Source organism: Cotesia glomerata, linkage group LG7 (assembly GCF_020080835.1).
Source record: "Cotesia glomerata isolate CgM1 linkage group LG7, MPM_Cglom_v2.3, whole genome shotgun sequence".
NCBI classification, from domain to species: domain Eukaryota; kingdom Metazoa; phylum Arthropoda; class Insecta; order Hymenoptera; family Braconidae; genus Cotesia; species Cotesia glomerata.
In genome coordinates this window covers 8,116,996-8,135,848 of record NC_058164.1, presented here as the reverse complement: position 1 = coordinate 8,135,848, position 18,853 = coordinate 8,116,996, and the positions used below count along the sequence as shown (strand labels likewise).

Genomic DNA, 18,853 nt, shown 5'->3' with positions numbered 1-18,853 from the left:
TAAACGTCCAGGAATAATGTCGGTGCTGCCCTAAGGATTGATTTCAGGGCAATATTAGGGATTCCGTCCAATCCCGGAGCCTTATTATTCCCTACTCGATTGCCTGCCTCTATCAACTCGTCCAACGTGATAGTTGGGATGTCTTCAGGGTTGAGCTGCTCCAACTTGTAGGTGAATACCGGCTGTTGGGGAAACAGCGCAGTAACAATCTTCTCTAGGAGCTATGGACACGTAGGTGATGGCATTGGTTGGCATTTCAGGTAGGTCATAACCACCTTATACAGTCTGCCCCATGAATCTTTCTCGACTTCTGCGACCAGTTCCTTCCAGCAGCATCTTTTGCTGTCTTTGATGGATCTGTCCAGTTCTCGACGGGCCTTTTTATACTCTGCCAACAGCTCTGCGGAATTAGGTCGTCTGTAGCCATGCTGAGACTTTCTTTTTTTTTTAAGACACTCTGAATGTAGAATGCTAATGTGATCGTTCCACCAGTGCACCGAAGGTCTTGAATTCATGCCACGTTTCCGAGACATACTGGCGTCGCAAGCCTGGGTGACTCTTCTCATTAGGTCCTTGGTCTTCTCTTCAGCAGTTTCTACGATGATCAGATCGCACTCTAGGGCTACTACTAAAGCAGTGAGGTCGAGAGGAACGCTAGCTCTCCTGTTGTCTCTTGTTAGATTCTGGCCAGTTGATATTTCCCATAGTATCGCACTATGGTCGCTGGCTGTGTAGATGTTCAAGACTTTCCAAGAAAAACCTCTTCGAGCTAAGCAACTGTTGACAAATGTGAGGTCGACAATTGAGTTGGCTTCTCCCTTAGTATACGTTGGCGTGTCACCGGTGTTAAGAAGGATCACGTCCAGTGTGGCCATTGCCTCAAGAAGTGCTTTTCCACGTGTATTAGTGAACTTGCTGCCCCAGTCTGCTGCCCAGGAATTGAAGTCACCAGCTATTGCCACTTGAAAGTGTTTTCTTGCATCCTCAGTTAGCCGATCAAGGAAGTCTTCAAACTGTTCATTAGAGAGACTAGGTGGTACATAGCAACTGTAGAAGCGGAGGCCATCTACCCATGCTGCTACGAAGCCGGCTTCTTTATTGCTGACTGTTCTCTGAAAAGGACATTTCCCGACCACATGACGGTTTTGTTAGTGCTGTCGGATTCCCAGGGTTGGTTACTCAGGTGTCTATAAGGCTCACTTATAAATGCTATGTCTGCTTCTCATTCGCGCACAGTTTGCATAAGCAGGTCATGCGCAGCCTCACAATGATTGAGGTTGAGCTGCAATATCTTCATGTTCTTGGCTTCGTTATCTTCTCGAGCGCTTCTTGGAAGACGGGGCATCTGTTCGTGCCTGCATAATGAGCCACCTTTACTACGCCATGCCGTTCAACGCACAGTGCACATTTAGCTGGATTTATACAATCAGCAATTTTGTGTCCTTCTTTTCCACACCTTATGCAGTGCTTAGACCGGTCGACTTCGCTTTTGCACTGAGATTCGAAGTGTCCAAAGTGCCAGTATTTGAAGCATTGTATGGGTCTCTTCGTTGCTCTCACTCGGCAATTGACCCAGCCGATGCTTATTTTGCAGTTTCCTTCCAGTAACTTTTGTGCTGCAGCTGCTGGTAGTGACACTGTGGCTGTCTGCGTATCCCTAAAGGCTTTACGGATCTTGATTGCCTCTAGTGGGATTTCACAACTTTCTCCAGCTTCCCTCTTTAGATCGGTCTGAATATGCTCTTTCGTCGTGTCATCATTGACATCTCGGATCTCGATGGTCTCCTGTGGCCCTTTGCAGATCACTTTGGCCTCCTCCTTAAGGATGTCCGCGATCGTCTTTTGCAGGGCTTGCCCTTTGTCAGTGCTCTTCCTCGAAATCATAATCAACATGTCACCACTTCTGGTCTTGTTGATCTTATCCACAGTTGATAGAACCTGCTCATCTGGGACGTCCTATTTTATGCGACGCAGAATCTCGGCATACTTTGTTTTCTCGGCTGGACGGATGATCAGTGCGTCGGGTCTGATTTGCGTGGTTTTTTCCGCTTAGGCTCTGGCTTGGGCTCCTGCTGCTTTGAGAGTTGCTCTCTCACTAGTTTCCTCTTCTTCTTAGATTGTACTTCTTCCCAATCAGTCGCCTTCTTAGGTTCGTCGCCCTGCCCTGCCACTCGTTGCAGAGGGCTTTTTTTCAAGTCCTTCTTCTTTGTGACTTTGTCGGTTGGCTCTGGCGAATTTCAGTCCTTTCTCTTTCCAGGCCTTGTGTCAGTTTCACCCTTGTCCTCAGCAGCAAATTCGCCGTCACCGTCGGCTCCAGTGTCCATTGCTTTTTCCGTCTCAACTTCAGTTTGAATGCGTCGTCGTGATGACTGCCATTCCTCGTCCAGTTTCTTGAATCTTCCAAGAGCATTGACTACACCGGTTGTCTTGGTCTTTATCTCCTTGTGGATATTAACCTTTGTTTGGACAAACTCTTGCAGCTCAATGGTCAGCTTTTCAAGGCGCTCCAGCGCTTGCGTTCTCTTCATTTCAGCGCTTGCTTCAATCGCTGCTTGTTGGGCATGAAGCCCGTTTCCACTTTTGTTCATTTCCTGTAAATTACTCATACTTTTTGATTTACCAGCGTATCGTACGGAGTGGAGCGGGTTGTCATAACTAGGAACGGGTGTACCTTCGGAGATAGTACTCCTACCCCAGTTCCCTGAGGCCTAGTCGACACTTAGCCAGTCCCGGAATACACGGACGGACTAGACTCGCTCGGGGCGGTGAAGATTCCGATCTCTAACACTCACAGCGTACTTCCTGATCAAGGCCCGAAGTGACTGGCTCCTGATCCACTGCTGCAACTTACACCTCAGCAGAGCAAGCTCACATCAGCCGTGGCCCGAATCGTTGGAAATAATTGACACGGGTTCCGGACACTCCCAGTGAGTTACAGCAGGAAACGATCGTCTTGCTAGGTCAGTTAGTGTGACCAACCCATTAAAGGGGGGGGGGAGTTTTGTCCACGGGAGCATATTTTATTTGGCTCCTACCCTCTGTACCTCATCAACTAAGAGACCTAGTGTCATCCAAGGATAGCGAGCGTTTATTCGGCTTGACCGATTTAATCACAGTTGGTGCCATTCGGAAGGGCTTGACCAAACTTTTGAATACTTTTTGGACCGATTCGAACCAGTAGATTTTGAGAAATCTCAAAAAAACTACAAAAAAAATTTTTTTAAATGTGGTTTTTTTGGAATTACTTTTAAATGGATTCACTGATCAATTCCAAAATCTAATCAGCTCTTATGATCAAAAAACCACGTCGATCACCACAAGCCCGGTTAAAATCGGTTGGTTCGTTTGTGAGTTACCGTTGTCGAAAGAAAACCGAAAAAAGTGTTTTTTCGGAATTACTTCGAAATTCCTGGCTCGATCCATTCAAACTTGAAAATTTTTCATGGAGCTTCAAAAACTGCCTCGAATACCGCCAACTGCGTGAAAATCGGTTCATTCATTCAAAAGTTATTGCCGTTTGAAAATTCAAAAAATTGTGTTTTATTAAACTGCTATTAGAGTTTTGAGCTCGAAGAGCTCAAACTGACAAAAAAATCATATTTTTAAGCTCGAAGAGCTCAAAAACGTAATGTGTAGTTTTGAGCGCTTAAGTACAAAATGAGCGGGAAGTTGCAGGGATGGCCTTTAGGGTCAACCGTCATTCTAATTTTTTTTCGAATAATATTGTAGGTGAAAGTGTTACAAATAAATATTATTGCCTACATATTTAGTTAACTTGGTTTTATGACATAGTTGTTTTAGGCAAAAATAAAATAATTTGATAACCAATTTATGTAGCAAATATTTCTAAAGAATAACAGGTCATAGATCATGTTTTACACTATATTTACGATCAAAAAATACATTGTAAAAATAAACAGAAAAGTTTATCGAGATATTTGAACAATGTCAGAAAAATTTCAATGCATTTGATCCGAAACAATGTTCCCGACAACTATCACCAATCAATCGCAATTTATTTACCCATATTCCAGTCTATCAGCCGGTATTATGTTCAGTCAAACCGTTTAACAAATAAAACACGAATAAAATGGTACAAAGAAATAAAATGACTTTGTTAATCTATTGAATAGAATGATAAAATAGAGAACTTCCGATTGAATAACAATAAACCATTTAAATAAAATGAAAGTAATTTCAATTAAATACTTTTCTTGACCTGACACTGCCTCGGAATAAGCGAGTTAATATTATGACTAGACTGGACCAAAGAAAACGAACAATTTTTTTTCTTTACGGTTTAATATTATTATTAAGAGGTGTAGTACATAATTACGCTAGTAAATTACTTATAATTAAAGCCAGTCCCATGGCTAAGCGGTATAATGCTTGTCATGCTTGCTTGGGACTGGTGAGGCGTGGGTTCGAATCCCGGTGTGAGCTGAAATTTAATTTTCAGTGAACATCGGTGCTCGTAACTCATGCCGGGCTGTACAGGTTTGGGTTTTTCGATGGTTTCCCCAAGCCCTGTGCTACCGGTGGGGCACAGGCAAATGCGTGCAGTTTCCCCAAAGTCGGCCCATCGCCGCATTACTCTCCAGGCTGAAAAAGTATGTAATACCGCCAAACTTATTCTGCCAAACTTAATGTACCGATCAGCCTGGAGTCCCCTTCCGGTCTCGGCCGGACCCCCATCGAGACAGAAGTCTGAAAAGCGGGGTTAAAATAAAAAAAAAAAAAAAAAAAAAAAATTACTTATAATTAAAAAGTCAAATTATTTTTATTATTGTAGTTGACTAAATAAGAAAAAAAAAATTGTTCGTTTTTTCTGGCCCAGTCTAATCATTACACCTAGAACTATGTTATGATCAACTTTTTTCGCGTCGTTTATTGAAGAAAATAATTGCCGAGGTAGCTCAAGACAAAGGGAATAACCTAGAGCGAGAGAAAAAAAAGTGAGAAAATAAATAAAATGAAAAAACGCGCGGATGTTTTGGTCTTTTCTTCATTCTTTTTATCTTGGCATTACTCCCTCTACTTCTCACTTGTGAAAGCTCTAGAGCAAGTCGACGACTCTAATCGAATTAAATTCGAAAGTTTTACCGAGCGTCCAGCCGTGGGAAAATGCTCTTTCCGTCTACTCGCTTGTCTCCCTGAGGATTTAACTGCTGCAATAGCAAACTGTGTTTATATATTAATTCCCATACATTCACTCAACTCGCACTTATACTCTCATTTCTCGTTGTTTTGGTCCACCCAACTTGAGCATTAACAAAATATTATTTTGAGAAATACTTAACACAATCTTCGAATTCTTTTATAATTTTATTGTAACATTACAAATTAATTCCGCTGTCCGGATGAAGATTTAATTGCTTTTGTTATTGAATTCTCGTACTGTGTTTGATAAATTTTTTTTTTTAACAAAAAAAAAATTATAAGCCAGCTAAAAACTTTTCGCTTTTGAATTTTTTGTTTTAAAAAAAAAATTTCGTTTCAAAGTTGTTTTTTTGCTCTGCATGTAAAACAGTTAACAATATTTTTGTTCACTACAACGGAAAAAATTAAAATGTAGCTCGCATTTGATGAATTTTTTCCCATATGCTTGCATTGAAATCTACGAAAAATGCATTAAATTTTTCATCATAAAAATAAAAATAATATAATTTAATTTGTACGTGAAAATTTTTTTCTCATGTTTGATTTTTCTATATGAATTCCCGGATAATCCCGAGCTGCCAGGAGTATATTATTCATGACCATGGAATAACTCCTTTCAGGGCAGATGACAATGAGTGAGGACAAGGGAATCGCTAGAGGTGTTTTGAATTTAAAAAAAAAAATTCCCCTTTTTTTCTACTAAATCTTTTTCGTTTTGTTTCATGTCGTATGCAAACATTTTTTTCGCTTCTCGGTGACCCAGAATATAAATAAAAATGATAATTTGGACAGATTATATATAGATATATTATATATACATTCGAGTGTTTGCTCAGAGGGAGAAATTTGTTTGTTTTAGCGAATGTGCGCTATGATTTATATTTATGCGTTCATACATGTTGATAAAAGTTAGAAACACAGTAGTTAATGCAGTGGAGAAAAAACAATTTGTAAGATAGAAAAAGGAATTTTTTAAAGTGGTAATAAATCGACTTACTTCAAATATCCCCCTTGAGAGTTATCATAATGAAGTCATTTGTAATTCCGGCGGCCGATCAAATCTTCCTAATTTCCGGGGATATTCTACTTTAAATTCCGCTCGCATTTTGCGCCAAGCCAGTTGAGCTGCATCCACCGAGAGAATATTACTCGCTTAATCTCCTCTGAAAAACAAAATACTCAGCAATTTTTTTTTTAATAAAAAAAATTCATAATTTTTTTCCACGATATTGTTTGACAGTAATGAAATTCCCGACAAAACATTAAAAATACAAAATTTTAGGAAAAAATTATTTTTATTTCTAGAAATAATTGTTTTAAATAAATTGAAAATAAATTGAAGATTTGAAATTTTCACCATGGGCAAAAAAATGAAATTTATATTTCATTTTTTTTTAAACTAATAGAAAACTTCAAATTATACAGAGCTGACTATCATAACTCAATTTCGGATATTTATAAAAAAATAATATAATTTAGCTTCTATTAAACGTCCATATGTGCGAGGATATTGAAGAACTTGTCGGTGTATCAGTAGTGTAGTTTCATCGGTTATTGACAGCAATTTTTGAAATCCAATTAAAACGTTTTATGCACGTTTGCTCGATAAATTATCGTTTTGGCAAGTGAATATTTTAATTTTTTTTTTCATACTTTTGTATCCCGAGAAAGATAAAATAATTTCTCTCTTTAGTAATAAAAAAAAATTGAAAATTTTTAAATATCGGTCAATAAAAAAACATTAATCGTAATTTTAATTACATTCATAGAAAATTAAAAAAAAATTGGAGGTTTGTTGAAAAAAGCGCATTAATTTAATTACCAAAAATTACATAACAGGACGTTAAAAAATATTTTTTCTCTTGACGTATTTCAGAATTATTTTTTTTTTAATATTTTTAATATATTTTACATTTAAAATATTACTAAGCTTTTTAATGTTGATATCGATTTTCGATACATCTTTAATGCTCTCTATTATTTCAAAAAATAGACGGATGAAAAGTTTTTTGGTACAATATTTGTTGAAAATTTAATATTTTACATTTTTTTAATTAATAAAATTTTTCGTTTTATTTTTGTTTTTCGACTTTTATTTAACAACAGTCAACTTTGTGGAAGTTTTTTTTTGTCATTCAAAATACCATCCTACACCGGATTTTATGTTTACCCATCAATAGTTAACAATTAGATAATTTCGATCTTAAGAAGGTTTTACATTTTTTCTCTCTCTTGCCCTCTATTGGACAAACGAAAGTATCTCTGTCATACTTGTACAACTTATGGAATCTTAAAACGCATTTTATGCATAAATAAATGAAAATTTTCTAAAAAAGCGCTTCGCTCTTCGATAGATAATTTAATTATCTATCGAAGAGCGAAGCTTTTTTTTCAAAATTTTATCTTATTCATGAGCAAAACTCGTTTGAAAATCAACTATCAACCGCTCTTAATGCTAGTCCCTGGTATGAATTTTCTTTAGTGTTCAAGTCAATTGAGTTCAACACAATAAATTGTTTAATTTTATTGTAATCCAAAAAATCAATTTTACTGACTGAAAATTAATACTTTATTTTGTTAAAGACCGATAAAATTATTATCACATCCCATTTAACCTAAAACTCACTTCCTACCAATTGAGTTAACACCAATTAAAACCAATAAAACAAACTCTCAAAAACAGGATGAAATAAGTGATTAACAGTGTAACAAATAAAAATAATTTATCGACGAGAAAGCTTCGAGGCATAAACACCCCATAAAAAAACAATATAGTTTAATCTAAAAGATTTGTTTGATAACAAATCTAAGTTCTTGCTCTTTATTCCCTTAATTGCAAAATTCCTCCCCGGCTTAGTTTCAAATAATGACAGTATTTCTTACAAACTTATGTTTACGAGGGGTTCTCCTTTTTCCTGGTCATTTATTACTATTTTTTTCCCTCCACAAACGATGAGTGGGTAAGTCCTCGCGTTGTGGTAATCCTTCGCAGAGATCCCCTGTGGCGCATAAAAACTTTGCGTCAAAACGTTTAATACGTCTCTGCGGTTGGTGTAGGTGTACGAGAGATTGCAAATGAAAAAAGCTCAAACGACTTTCATCCGGTGTGTAGCATTTATAAGCGAAAAATATTTTCATATTCAACATTAAAAAATATATATGTATGTTAGCTTTCCACCAATAAATCTTTTGATTTCTTACATTATTCATGAATGAATTCCGAGATTTATTTTTTATTTTTATTTTATCACTGAAAGTCTTAAGTGGTTGATATTTTTCGTCCGTAAAAGCGGACAAATATAAAATAATAAAAAAAATTTATATATATTTGGAATTTTTAACTTCCCGCAAAGAAAATTGAAAATTTTCAAAAATCGGGAAGTTATTGGTTTTACCCCGTTTTTCGAAAATCGAGTTTTCATCGGATCTCGACGTTTCGAGGTCCTAGGAAGCTTTCCTGACTATTTTCACAATGATGTCCGTACGTCTGTATGTGTGTGTGTGTGTGTGTGTGTGTGTGTGTGTGTGTGTGTGTGTGTGTGTGTGTGTGTGTGTGTGTGTGTGTATGTAAACCTCTCGTAACTTTTGAACGGCTTGACCGATTTCATCGCGGTTGGTGTCATTCGAAAAGGCTTGGTCAAACTTAGATTTCCTGTAAGTTGGAACTGATTCGTACCAGTAGATTTCGAGAAATTGTAAAAAAAGTGACAAAAAAAGTTGTTTTTTTTTTTTTTTTAAATATCTCCAAATTGGCTGAACCGATCAACTTCAAAAACTAATCAGCTCTTAACCTTGAAAACCCGCATCGATCGCCACATAGAGCGTCAGAATCGATTGATGCGTTCGTGAGATATCGTTGTCGAAAAAAATCGAAAAAAGTGTTTTTTTGTAATAACTCCGAAATTTTTCATCAAATCAATTTTGTCCTAAATTTTTTATAGAGCTTAAAAAACCACATCGATCGCCGCCTACCGCGTGAAAATCGGTTGATTTATTAAAAAGTTACAGCAGTTTGAAAATTAGAAAAATCGTGTTTTATCGAATTTTGATAAGATTTTTGAGCTCGAAGAGCTCAAAAGCATAGCAAAGCTATCTCTTTCAGCTCAGAGAGCTCAAAATAACACATAAATTGTTTTTTTGAGCTCGAAAAGCTCAAAAACGTCATAAGTGCAATTTTAAGCGCCTAGGTATGGAATTAGCGGGAAGTTGCAGGGATGGCTTCTAGAGTCAACCGTTTTTCTAATTTTTTTTCCACATATCATAGTCAAAAATTTACAATATAAATTTCTTCACAATAAAAGTTAACAGAAATTTTGACGAAAAATTTTCTTCTGGTTCAATAACTCGCTTTTTTACTCTCGCGTAATTTATTTTTTAATGCACTATTTTTGCGCTATAAATTCCTCAAAAAAGAAAAAAAAAGAACGAGACAAGATAGGGCAAGAGAACAAGAAAAAATAGTAAAAGTTAACGAAACTGACTAAAAAAAGTTTCGATTACGAGTATAAACTTTCGCAAGTGCGCACTCCAAATGGATTTCGCGACGAGCAAATATTCAACTTTTTTACTTCATTCTTTTTTTTCCTCTATTCTTTCCACTATATTCTCTTCTTTTCTTTTTCTCATCCTTCTATTCTCTTTCACGTTCATAAATGATTACGATTGAAAAATTTTTCATTTTATCACAAAGAATTCCTCGAGTCTCGTAGATACTTGAAACAGCATCCGAACGAACAATTGTAATGAACATCAACATATTGACGAATTCGGAAAAAAACAAAAGAATGAAAACAGACAATGGAATTTTATTACCACCAACCTTTCTGCGGTTTTTTTATTTACTTGCCTCTGTTTCATGTTCTGAACCATCCGATTGTTAACGTTGGAATTCAATCTATTTACCAATTTTAAGTAATAGCGTTTATTTGTATATATCGAGATCTGAACTAGACAGAAACATTTTCCAAAGCTATTATCCATCCAGAATCTATTATCTGTTAAAGTTTGAATTGTTTTTATAAATTTCGCGCTGGTATTGAGATCCCAATTAAATTAATTGATGCTACTAATTATTCCAGCGAGGAATTGAGTATCATTATAAGAATAGTGAGCTGCGATGCATCAATTAATTAATTCCAACTTAGTGTACTTATTACCGTTGTTGAATATATGTTTGCAAGTAATTATTATATTAAACTTCCCTTATTTATTCTTCAAAGTATTTGCAGATTGAAAACGATATTTCAGAGACCCGAGATTTCATAGACAGTATAATTCATAGGTATAGTTTAAAGAAAACTTTCAATTAGCTTTAATAATATTGATCGCTATAAAAAAAATTAAAAAATAAACAAAAATACGGAATATAATTAAACTTATTAGTCATTCTCAAAATTTCGGTATAATTTTGAGCTAATATCAATTTTGATCCTTTTCAGGCTTGTCATAATTTAAAATACAGTTCTAAAGCGTTTTAAAACAATGAGAGCCAACAAATTTGAAAAAAGTTTGGAAAATCCAAAAGTGCACGCCTTATAACGCTTATTCATTTTTTATTTTATTTTTTATTTTATTTTTATTTTATTCATTTTTTATTTTATTTTTCATTTTTTATTTTAAGAAAAAAATAAAATGTGTAATTGATAAAAAAAAAAAAAAAATTAGGAAAACGGTTGACCCTAAAGGCCATCCCTGCAACTTTCCGCTACCTCCATACCTAAGTGCTCAACAATTCACTTATTTTTTAAGCTCTTCGAGCTCAAAAATATAATTTTTGTGTAATTTTGAGCTCTCCGAGCTCAAATAAATCGCTGTTCTGTGCTTTTGAGCTCTTAAAGCTCAAAAGGCTAATGGAAATTTTATAAAGCACTATTTTTTGAATTTTCAAACCGCAATAACATTTGAATCAATTAACCGATTTTCTCGCGGTTTACGGCATTAAACGCAGTTTTTTGAGTTCTTTGAAAAATTTTTTACGGTAAGCGTAAACTGGTTAGACTAAAAATTTCATAGAAATTCTGAAAAAAACATTTTTTTCAATTTTTTTCGACAACGATATCTCACGAACAAATCAACCGATTTTGACCGGGCTAGTGGCAATCGACGTGGTTTTTTGAGGTTAAAAGCTGATTAGTTTTTGGTATTAATCGGTTCAGCCGTTTAAAAGATATTTCAAAAAAACGAATTTTTGGAAATTTTATTTTTGAGATTTCTCAAAATTGATCGACTCAAATTCTGTAAATTAGTATCAGAATTCTAGGGGCAAAGGAACTCTTTAGAACGTCGCTTATTTCGATCGAATCGAATGATCCGTTCAAAAGTTATGAGAGATTTACATACATACATACATACACACACACACACACACACACACACACACACACACACACACACACACACACACACACACACACACACACGGTGACATCACCGTGGAAATAGTCAGGAAAGCTTCCTAGGACCTCAAAACGTCTGATGAAAACTCGATTTTCGAAAAACGGGGTGAAAACAATAACTTCTCGATTTTTGAAAATTTTTAATTTTCTTAGCGGGAAGTTAAAAATTATAATCAAGTAATTTCTTACAGAGTATTTTTTTTTTATTTTTAAATATCAGCGCCCTTTTTTCTTGTCATATGCGCACGCAGTCTAAAAAAAAATCTAGCTTGATCAAGTGGCGCCATAGTTTTTACGTGACAAATAAGAAAAATTCGTTTGTTTTTGTACGGTTGTATCGTAGTGAATTTTAATAAAAATTCAATTTAAAAAAAAATCGTAAGGTAGTCTACTGATATGAAATACGGACCCAGTTCCTCACATTCTTAAACTAATAAAAAAGGTCCGGTATTGAAATATCAATTTGTTCGGGAGCAATCGTTGGTACATCCAAAATGGGGTGACATCAGGACGTCCACGTAAAATTTTTTTCAAAATAGCTACATGAAATAATTTTAGAGAGTAAAAGATGGTTTAATTTAAGTGTTTTCTTGGTGTACATCTACTTATATTATTATATAAGTGTAATATAGTTGTTAAAGAGGCATTTAAAGATCACAAAATTGCTTGACCTTGACGAATCGAATATAAAGCATAACCTCACGCGCTTCGCGCTATGAGGCGTGCAAAAACTAATCGAGAAATAAAAAATTTCAATCTTAATTTACTTCTCAGTCTCACCAAAGTCAGTCTTAAACTCATTTTTCTCAGTGATAGAAAATCCTCAGACCAAAAATTTTGACCACTCGATAAAATATTTGATTGAACGAATAAATAAAAATTATAGTAATAATAGTAATAAAATAATAAATGATATTGTAATATATCCGATTGGTGAATTAGCGAGGCCGTTTTACGAAATCCAAAGCCAGCAGTCGTTACGTGGCTATGCAACGATTTCACACGGATCGTTCGTTGAACACGGTGGTATAAAAGAGAGAAAGGATATAGGAGAAATATATAATAGAGGGAGAAGGAGATGGATATAGAAGAGGAACATAGAAGAGGGTGGAACTATGGCACAAATTAATATGGCTTTACAGAAACTGAAATAGCGGTGGAACAGTGGTGGTAGCTACCGCCCCTAAGAATTTATCGTTTCGAGCAATTAAGCGAACGGCCGTTGGATATCGTCTGGTCACCTCTATAATACCTCCACCCCCACTTCCGGCTCCACCAGCATCACCATCGGCAACTACACCACCAGTACCTTCACAACTATCAGCATCAGCATCAGCTTCGCACCGACCACCCTCCTCATACTATCGTGGTGCTACAACTCTCGTTTCTCTTTAATCGATCGAACTTACCAAGTTGGACCCGCCTCGAGAAAGGGATTACTTCCGATCTAGCGGTAAATTTTTCCTCATTGCTTTTGCTTCCCTCTATATACGATTCTTTATCTGCTTTTTCTTATACCTTTATTTATTTATTTTCTTCTCTTCTTCTCTACATTTTTTTTTTTTTTTTTTTTTTTTTTTTTTTTTTTTATTTATTCATTCGATTTTCATCTTTTTTCATTTCTATCATTTTATTTCAGTAACTTTCCTTTCGGATCCACTGTCACCACCAAACTCTCAGACTATTTCCAAGACGTTTTTACGTGTTCCGTGCAGTAGGTCCAGTCCGACAAATAACTTTTACGCTGCCGACAAATTGAACGTTACAAGGGCCACCAAATCCTCCTAAAGTTATCATCGGGTTCTGAGAATTCGAGTGGAGAAACAAAGTGACAACAAAAGATCAAATGTCATGGGAGGTACAAATAAAATATTGTTTTGATTCAATTCAGAGAAATGGAAAATCTAAAATAATTTTCGGATTTATTTTTCTTAAAAAATAATTATTTCATCTTCGTAAACTATTTCTTGATGTTCAAAGTTTTAATTTAAAAACAAAATTAATTATAGATATTGAAATTCGGTGAAATAAAAAATACTGATTTTTGTGAAAATTTTGAATTAGTTATGATAGAATTTTGAAAGTACGAAATTTTACAAAGCATATTTTAATTTTAAACTAAAATTTATAAAAATTATAAGTATAAATCTGTCTTTTAAGAAATTTTTCAAGACTAATTGCACACTTTTAATGCAAAGCATGCGATATATGAGTAAGAGAGCCAGAGTTATAACCTATCGCATCCACTAACTAGACGTAGCTTGTTACTGTAGTTGTCTATAACAGAGAAAAACCCTTAAAGTTTTCTCTCCGACCATAAAATCAATGTGAATGGTGATTTAACATTATAAAATAATTAATAGGTGCCAAAGATCTGAATGTTTACTGAATTTTAAAATTTTCAAAATTAATATCCATTTTTTAAACAGACTGATTGTAGTTATAATATCAAAAGATTAATATAATTTGCAGATAATGTGTATAAAGCTCCTTAACCGAACTCTAACATAAATTAAGTCTACGAATTTTGAGTTCATAAATCATAATAAATTTAATACTTCTTAATTAATAATTACGTTCAATGTTCTCAAGAAAAAAAATTATTTTATAACTATACAATGAATTCATTTCAGCATGACCTGTCATAGATAATATTCATGAAATTAATGGGGAGAGAATTATCAGCAACCATTGCAACAAAGATTCTGGAAGAATTAATTGGCTCAAGAAACAAGAAAAATTTATTAAATAATAATTAATTTTATAATTGAAGAAAAAAAATATTTATAGGGGAGGGGGGGGGCAAAATGGGGTACTTAAGAAACCGTTATGATTTTAAAGACTTAAATATGCTGATTTTTCTCGTTTTCAGTCGTAATTGAAGGAAAATAATCAAATTTCAAGTTACCGTAGAAAAAAAAATTTTTTTTTTGCGGGCAAAATGGGGTACCCCCTGAAAAAGTGAAAAAAAAATTTCATTATCCGAAAATGAAATGTCGTTAAAAAAATAAAATTTTCTTATCGATAAGTCTACGAAAGAACCCAGAGAGATGAACAAATCACCCAAAAAAGAAACATTGTTATAGTTGACGCAATATACTCCTAACAAAAATTGAGGTAGCAAAAAAAATTTTTTAATTTTGTAGTCATTTTTGACGGGTTTCGCTTGAGTAAAAATAATATCAAGATAAAAAAAAGAGTTCCCTTGAGAAGATTCTAATTTTTGGATCTCCCAGTGAAAAATTTTTAAGACATAGTTCTCACGCAATTACAAGCAATAGCACGAAAAAAAACATTCGTAATTTTTTTTGCACTCTCTTTCTTGGTTTAGGGATTCAGGAAAATTTTTTCAAGTTTAATGATCTTGTAGCCCTGAAGATCTTACTTTTTAAATTAAATATCTCACAAGCCCACCAAATGATTTTGAAGAAATTGGCGGCCTCTGACACAGTTTTCTGAGCATTGATAGTTAAATTATGACATCAAAAATTATCCGAGAATAAATTTCGAAGTTATTTGAAAAAGACATTCTTTTAGAATGGTTAGTTTACACAGAAAAAAAGGTTCACTTGAGCCAAGAAAATATTTTTCTTCCTAATTATTTCCTTGAGCGAAAAAAAAATTTTCTTTTTGACACAAGAAATTTCACTTATTCCAACAAAATTAACTCTCTTGTTTTAAGAAATATGTATCTTGATCCAAGAAAATTTATTTAAGTCAAAAAAATCTTCTTGTTTTGAGAAAATTCAGCCTCTTGCTCTAAAAAATTAAATACAAAGATAGAAGTAAATTTTCATTAATATTTTTATTGATTAACATATCAAATGGGAAGATCAAATAATGTTGAATCATTTTTTTTCATTCAATACGTATAATTGTACGCTAAAATAATATAAAATGGGTATCAAATATTCAAGAGAAAAATTTTCTCAAGGTGAGAAAATTTTTTTCTCAGCTGAAGTAGGTGGCACTGCTTCCCTAAAGTATCTAAAAATCTTGATCAAATGTAAAAATTTATTGCATCAAGTATTTATGATAATTTGAATTAAGAAAAAATTACTTCCACCAAGAATAGAATTTCAAGAAAAATTTTTATTTCGGGCAACACAACTTCAGTCTTCCTTCAGGCACCTGAAAATTTTCTTGAGCCAAGAATTTTGTTCTCCAGTCAAGAAATTTTTCTTTCTGTGTAAGATTTTTCTTCGACGCATTAGATGTTTACACTCACATACACACACACCGACAGATATCCTCGTAGGAATAATAAGAACTAGTTCCTAGGACCTTGAAAATATGAAGATCAGATTAGAACTTGATTTTCGAAAACTGGCATGGAACCAATGACTCCCAATTTTTTTTTTTTTTAATCATTCATTTGTAAAGCGAGAACTTAAAAATTTAGAAAAATTAATCGTAGATATGAAAAAAAATTTATTACGATGCACAATGACGATAAAAATTACTGTAAGAAAAGTTAGAAAAAAAAAATTTTTTTTGTTTTTTTAATTAAAAATTTTTTTTTTCTTTTAAATTGTAGGAAATGACGTTAAAATATAATAATAATAATGGAGGTTTTACTTGTATCACTTGGGCAGTGTTTTACAAGGGAGGGTGGGGTATTATTTCTCACTTCCCTTTGTTACACAACACACTTTTTTTTCCCAGCTCTACTTTGTATTTACTTCCATCATTATTATCACTTCATTATACTCACTACTTCTTTTGACCCCACCCCCCTGCATGTCGGGATTTTTTCATTCCCAACACACACTTCTTAATACAGCTGTGGACCGACTTGTGCCTTCTGTACCGCATTCACCCTGGTCCTTACCATTCGGGTATTGGAACAGAAACATGGGGAAACCACAGAGAAAACCCATGTTAGTACAGTCGGAGCTGGGTTAAGTCTACAGTGATTGATAAGAAATTCTTCTTTATCGACCACTGGAGCATTAGGCCCCTATCCTAGTGTGCAGAGATCCCTCGCGCTAGCCAACGCTGACTAAAGTGATCACTCATTCAAGTTGTTGCTTAAATGGGTGATCACCCAAGTCAGACGTGTGCCGCCCGGCTATCTCTGCCACATCCAGAGGCTGGCAACATTAACGCACATATTTTTATTTATAATCACTGAAAAATATTGGTGCGAGTCGGGATCGAACCCCCGGGTCCCACTCTTTCGAAAAGCGGGCACCGAACCGACCAGGCTATTGCTAGCCTTCGTTAAAATATATTTTAGCAAGCTGAGAGAGCTTTTTGGGAAAAAAAAAATTTTCTTACAAAATTTTGGGGTTACCCCTTTTTGCCATCCCTACCCCATTTTGCCCCCCCCCCTCCCCTATAAGTAAATAATTAATATCTAATAAATAATTTGGTGTGATATTAATTTTTATTTTGTCTTTAAGGTTACATATACAGTTTAAAAATCAAAAAAATAAATTTTAGTACTATTGTTTTTTTCGATTGTCGAAGAAAATTTATACTCAGCAATTTACTTTTTTCTTTCTATTTTATAAAATTTTGTTTTATATTATAGCAACAACTGGAGCTTAGTTCAGTAATAAAAACATCTCGAAATATATGAAGTATAAATTATTTTTATAATTGACAGTAATAAATTTTCTTCTTTTCAACTTTAGACTATGAATTAGCAATACAATATATTTTTCATAAAAAATTCAATGAGCAGTATCGAGTATGAGCTGTGCACTTTCAGATTTTCCAAACATTTTTCTAACAAGAAACGATTGTAATTCTCAATAAAACAAGATTGTATTTATGATTAGAATGCTTGGGTAGTTTGTAAAAAGGTTCAATCATGAAAAATAGACTTGACGTTTTATCAGTTTACTACTTTCTGTATTTGGTTGGATTTTGAAGCTGGATATTCTCTACGGAATCGCGAAAAGTTAGTAATCCTCTGACAGATTTTCAATCGATCATTCAAGACAGAAAAACAAGAAAGAACCCAGTCAGTTTTCCATAACTTTTCTAGTTCTTATCCTTGTTTCTGCTCTACTCAATACCACTCTTTCATGTCATAAAAGTTCACTAGTTTTAAACGAAGCTATCCTACAAATAACCTGCTGAGTTTGAATGCATATGCACAAATTTTTAAACATAATAAAAGAAGCCAATCAACGTAAGTAAATTTATATTTGTACTTTTAATAAAAAAATGTTCTGCGTGGAACAATTTGCTAAGTCTATACTCTCATTATTTATTTTTTCTCTGTAAAAAAAAATCAAATTAAAGTTCATGTTTTTATTTACTTTAAATGTATGAGCTATGATATTTTTTAATTAGTTAAAACTCATAAAAATAAATTGATGCTTAACATTTCATAAAGTTTTAAATTGTTTCGTTGATAAAGCTCAAATCGATTTGAAAAAACTTGAGAACTTTATGTGACGGAGTGAAAATCAAGTTGGATGCTCAGCCTATACTGGAGCCTGTAAAGTTTTAAAACATTATTAAAAACTCAAGAATTTTATCTTTAAATTTGTCGCTCTCCGTATCGACACTCCTAAGTTTCGCCGCTTACATCGCTCACTTCGGAAAATAACCACTGGAAACTTTTTATCAATTTTTCAGCTCTGCAACCTTGTAATTTAAGACGCAGTAAAAAAACAACAACGATATACACAGAATACATTTTCCGCATCGTGCAGTTACCATAGAAAAATATAAAAGTGTGTAATAATAATAATTGAAAAAAAAAAAAAAAAAAAAAATATTGTACTTGAAAATTTATTTTCATACCTGCAGAAGTAGGCAAATAATTTTTTAATTGGAAAACAATATATCGCGTTCCAGATGCCATAAGGGCGTATACGGGCAAAAGGTCCCGGTGAAAAGCCATAAGGGCGTATAAAAAATTTTTTTTTGGGAATCAACGTAGTTTTGTCTGAAATGTGCAGAAATGCAAAAAAAAATTTTATACGCCCTTATGGCTCCCGGGACCCACCTCGGATGCCATAAGGGCGTATAATAAAAATTCTGTTTTTTTTTTCTGTCCAAAAAAAATTTTTATATGGAAAAAAATTTTTTTTTGCATTTCTACACGTTTCATACAAAAATACGTCGGTTACCAAAAAAAAATTTTTTTTATACGCCCTTATGGCATCCGAGATGGGTCCCGGGAGCCATCAGGGCGTATAAAAAAAATTTTTTCCGGGAATCGATGTATTTTTGTCCGAAATGTGCAGAAATGTAAAAAAAAATTTTTATACGCCCTTATAGTTCCCGGGTGCCATAAGGGCGTATAATTTTTATACGTCCTTATGGCATCAGTAACG

At 34.1% G+C, this 18,853-nt stretch overlaps 1 protein-coding gene and 1 long non-coding RNA gene across 2 annotated transcripts in view; both read left to right on the top strand.

Moving 5' to 3' along the window:
- LOC123268779 overlaps positions 1-18,853 on the top strand; it is a 228,182-nt gene that overhangs the window by 7,328 nt on the left and 202,001 nt on the right. The window lies entirely within an intron of this gene.
- On the top strand, positions 12,496-14,274 carry LOC123268795. The gene is made up of 3 exons (XR_006510301.1): positions 12,496-13,008; positions 13,195-13,413; positions 14,189-14,274. It is a non-coding gene; the product is annotated as an uncharacterized LOC123268795 (long non-coding RNA).